At 45.9% G+C, this 5,000-nt stretch overlaps 1 protein-coding gene across 3 annotated transcripts in view; it reads left to right on the top strand.

Annotated features, from left to right (window-relative positions):
• Positions 1-5,000, top strand: part of si:ch73-21k16.1 (phosphatidate phosphatase LPIN1) — a 50,925-nt gene that overhangs the window by 6,830 nt on the left and 39,095 nt on the right. Inside the window, exon 1 of one of the 3 annotated variants that reach the window (XM_017714732.2) lies at positions 3,287-3,485. The exons of the other annotated variants lie outside the window; for them this stretch is intronic. The gene's annotated coding sequence lies outside the window, so the exon portion shown is untranslated. Of the gene's footprint in view, positions 1-3,286; positions 3,486-5,000 lie in introns of those variants that run through there. 3 annotated transcript variants of the gene reach the window in all.

Raw genomic sequence — 5,000 nt, 5'->3', positions numbered from 1 at the left:
CTGTCTGCTGGTCTCAGTGATCATGTAACATCCTGATTAAACTTGTAGGCAGGTGCTGCAGAGGCTACGACTGCAGAACAGATTCTTTATGTGTGTGTGTGTGTGTGTGTGTCTCTGTGTGTGTGTGTGTGTGTGTGTCTCTGTGTGTGTGTGTGTGTGTGTGTGTGTGTGTGTCTCTGTGTGTGTGTGTGTGTCTCTGTGTGTGTGTGTGTCTTTTTATAGAAACTGCTGATCAGTCCAGGAATAAAGTAAAGCCAGCGTACAGAGACGGCGTAGTTTAGACTAAAAGCTCCTCCTGTTAGAGCCATAAATAGATGTGTAGTAGAAAAGTGCAGAATCCACACTACCCTGTCAAAAACGATGGTTCTTCAAGGGTTCTTTAGCAAAGACAGTGGTTCCATAGAACCATGAGCACTCAAAGAACCATTTCCATACTTACATGACTCTTTGCATGGTGAAATGGTTCTTCAGAGAATGTGTTATATGTGGTTCCATATGGAACCTTTTTGAAATAGGGTTTTTATAGCCCTAAAAGGGTTCTACTATTATTACAAGCTTGGCATCGGAACAATAACAGAACCCTTTTTTTCCCTCTAATGTAGGGAATAGTGATTAAAGGACCATTGGTTTTCTCCATAATAGTGTTCTATAGTGCTCTAATGTAGGAATAGTGATTTAAAGACCATTGGTGTTCCCTATAATAGTGTTATACAGTGCTCTAATGTGGGGAACAGTGATTAAGGTACCATTGGTGTTCCCTATAATGATGTTCCATAGTGCTCTAATGTAGGGAATAGTGATTAAGGAACAATTGGTGTTCCTGATAATAGTCTTCTAAACTGCTCTAATGTAAGGAACAGTGATTGAGGGTCCAGTTGTTCTGTACTTGTGTGGTGCACAAGACTCTGTGGGAAACTTGAAAGAATCTGAAAGAAATCAATGACGGCAGCAGACCTAAATCTGAGTGGTGGTGCATGGAGACTGGTGGAGGTTTCTGGCAGCCGGACCTATCCTGAGTGATTATACTGGCCTCTGTCAGCGTCTGGGGCTCGAGCGGGGTGGCACGTGAGTGTAGTGTAACGTGGCCCGACCTACAAAACTCAAAACCACAGCGATTTGACTTCTCTTTTCCTGCTCTCTTTACTTCTTCCTTTCTCTCTGCTTCTGTCTGTCTCTGGTATGGCTGAGCAATGCTGATATATTTACCATTCGCATAGTTGGCTCTTTTCCCAGACAAGCTTCCCTTGTATTTCCACACAATTACACAAAGACCCATCGTACGTAGTCGAGAGGCCCTTATCCCGTATGCTGACATACAGTTTGTCAACACTGATGTCCACTCATGTCACAATCTGTCATCTTTCCACTTCAAACGGGGGTTCTCATCGTCCATTTACAGCAGAGATGTACACGCAGGGTAATACGTGGCAAATAATCCATATAGAAAGCGATTTCTAAATGATTTATCACTATTTTACCATCATCAATGTCCATATAAAAACTCAGAAGTCACGTGTAGGTTCGCTGGTGGTTTTGGATAGTAAAGAAAATGGCTATATTTGTGTGGTAGTCACGGTTCCCTGGTTCCCATCACTACCACTGAGTCAGCTTCTGAGTTTCTTCAGTTCCTCATTTCACATGCAAGTTAAGTTAAGTGATACTTCTTTTAATCCCACAAACGGGATAGAATTCCACCTCTGCATTTAACCCATCCGTGAAGTGAAACACCACACTAGGGGGCAGTGAGCACACTTGCCCGGAGCGGTGGGCAGCCCTATGCATGGCGCCCGGGGAGCAGTTGGGGGTTAGGTGTCTTGCTCAAGGACTACCTAGCTCACGACTGCCCCCAACAGCTCAGAATGAGTTTGATTGCATCTCATCCTTTGAATTATGCAGATATTTTTGAAAAACTGGTGGTATTCCCCTTTAATCAGAGGTCTTTGGGCCTAGCTGTGTGATTTAGAGCAAAACAGGCTGGCCACGAGCAAAACTAGCAAAACTAAATATGTTGTGTTTTGGATGCTGGCATGTTGACCGTGCTGGCTGACCACCTAAACCAGCACCAGACCAGCATAAACCAGCTGGAAAGAGAACATGCTTTATTTTGAAGCAGGGTTGTTGAATGTGATGCTCAAGTATATCTGTCCGAGGTCATTCGTCAATTCAAATTTAGCATAAACATTTCAAAGATTCCGAATAAGTGCAAGTCTAAGCCTAGACTAGGGCTTTTTCTTATCATTTCACTTTAGTCTAGGCTTAATCCATGACTCAGAGGGTTCTTCGTTTGAGGGCTCCTGTAAGAGTGGTTGCTAAAGAGCCTGGCTGGCTGTAATCTTGGCATTTCCACCGCATTTTTCCAGTACGTGTTGTTGTTTTCCTACCCGTATTCCGCCAAACCTCTGGCCAGACTGCTACGAGGGTGACGTGCTAGCCAATCGTAGCGCGGGCAGTCGACAACGGTAGCCAATCGTAGCGCAGGGAGGCGGGGCTTTCCGGAATACGGGCGGGTGGAAACGTAAACAACTTTAGACATCGCATGTCAGAAAATGCAGCGCTGCTATTGGTCAGCTCGGTCACCTCATCAGCGGGCTTTAAACAGCGCGGGTGATCATGTTACCTGTGCTGATTCTCTGCGAGGCTTCCAGACGCAGCTAAACCAGACAACATTAGTCACACATGTGATAAAACGTGCTCACTATTAATCCTCAATATGTTGAATGTGGTTTAATCCACTTATGTTGGTCCATGTATAGTGGAGGGGTACATCCAGGGCGTTGCGAGGCAAAATAGTCCCCAAACCACTTATTATTTCACGTTTTTCGACTCTTTGACCATCGTCAACATTCCAGATAAAACACTCAGGAGACGCGTGTAGGTTCTCTGGTGGTTTTGGGGCACTAAATAAAGTGTCGCAGTCATGGTGACCCCTGGTTCCCATCACCACCATTGAAAAGAAATAAGAGTCCGCAGGGAAGCATTGAATTGTCCTCTGAGAAGTCGGACAGCGCTTCTGCCTAAACAGAACTCAGGTTTCTCTGCAGGGAACCACTTCACAAACCGCTCTGAATGACGTCAGGGCGGAGATCATTAGGAATTTTGAAAATTTGGTGGAATTCCCCTGTCCAAGTTGTCCGCCGCAGAAACTGGGCGACTGAGGAGGCAAATTTGCATACGAGTATTCTGATTGGCTGACGGCGGTGGCTCTGTTGGCTCTAACGTCACCGGCGAAAGCTTTGGGCGAGTGACAGAGAGAGAGAGACATAGAGAGAGACTTAGAGAGAAGAGAGAGAGAGAGGCTGTAACCTGGCAACTGCACGTCGCTTTAAGTAAAAGGCGTAACGGTCGACAGCGCTGAGTTCTGCATTAAAAACATAAACGGACATAAATATAATCTCATTATGACCGTGTGACCGATAGGCAGGGTGAAGAGTGGGTCTCCCCGACTTCTCCGTGTAAGGAAGCTGACGTGGTGGCCTGCCGGAGAGGTAAGAGGCGGTCTGCCGTCGTCTTGGGTTGTTTTTAGACTGTTCGGTTAACGAGCTTAACGGTATTTTAGCATGTTAGCTCGGAAGTGTAAACCGAGTTGTAACCTAACCGAACAAGCGGCGAAACGGTGGCTGACAGCCGGTGTATCTGCTTTTGGGCATTTCCCTTCAAAAATGAAAGTGTCATTCATCTCCTCAGACAGAAACGAAAGTCACATCCAACGTTTAGTCTGGTTTTATTTCACTGTTTGCGGCCACGAGCACCACCTGTGTTGATGCCAGGCTCAGTACCGAGTCCTCAGCCTGTCGTTGGTCTGGACCCGGGCAGATCCTGATCATCCAGAAGCCCCAGCGTGAAAGTTTTGTAAAGTAATAGTCTGAAGGGTCATTCAGTTCACCCACAGCGGTTTGGTGTGAAATGCTCCGCTTTAGAGAAACACGCAGAGTCAGGGCTGTTAACAGTGGTGGTGACAGGAACCAGACGTCCACCTCTAAAAGCTCCCTCACACTTTAGGAGCAGTAGATCTGTGTGATTGAGCTCCTTATGCCTTTGGGATGAGGTGGAGTGATCCAGAACTGACCATCCAACTTCAGTAGCTGACCCCACTAATGCTCGTGCCGGTGAATGCAATCAGGTCCACACAGCAATGCTCCAGCATCTGCTGCAGGGGTGGAGAACATGTGGCTTCGGAGCTCCACAGCTGAATCAGATCAGCAGGTAATAATAAAATAATCCTCCTCTACAGTAAAATAAAGCTCTGCTGATCCTTCAACTCAGTTTAACAGTAAATGGTCTTAAACGCTGGAGTTAATGTAGAACTGCTGATTCACCCTTTAACCCTGAAGATCAGCGCAGACGGCTGGTCACCATAGCAACACAGACAACAGTCTCGCCCAGCTAGTAGCTATGAAACGGCAAAGAGAGAGATTTAAGACGAACATCGATAATCTGGAGACGGATGGACTGATTAGTGTTTATAGTCACTCCAGCTGGTTTCCTGATACGTTTAATCTGCAATGAGAAACTGAAACGCTAAAAAGTCCCGAGGCTGAAGTTTCTCGTTCGCCAGCTTCTTGTTTCAATTTTCCCGTTCCACCTTAAATGGTGTAGCAGTTACATTCTGGCACCGTTTAAGGTGGAACGGAAGAATTCGAAAGAAAAGCTGGCGAATGGGAAGCGACTTCAGCCTCATAAAAACTCGATCGTTGAGAGACGTTTTACTAGAAACTGATCTAGTTTAGAGGAAAAGTTTCCTGCTGGAGATGTGAGAAAAGCAGCTGTAGCTGAGCTGAAGACTAAAGCAGAGCAACGTCCGTCTGAGTTTTAGTTTATATGTTTTAGTCTTTATTAGTACATCAGCACCCACTGAGACACATTCACAGTCGAGATGTTGTGGCTCCCAAAGTGGTTTGATTTTTTTTGTTTAAAGGACAAAACGGCTCTGCTTAGCATTTGGGTTGCAACCCTTGGTCTAGTGGAAAGCCTTCCCAGAGGAGTAGAGGCTGCTACTGCAG

Source organism: Pygocentrus nattereri, chromosome 4, assembly GCF_015220715.1.
Source record: "Pygocentrus nattereri isolate fPygNat1 chromosome 4, fPygNat1.pri, whole genome shotgun sequence".
Classification (NCBI taxonomy): domain Eukaryota; kingdom Metazoa; phylum Chordata; class Actinopteri; order Characiformes; family Serrasalmidae; genus Pygocentrus; species Pygocentrus nattereri.
The sequence above is the reverse complement of the archived record's forward strand: the minus strand, read 5'-3'. Positions and strand labels throughout refer to the sequence as shown.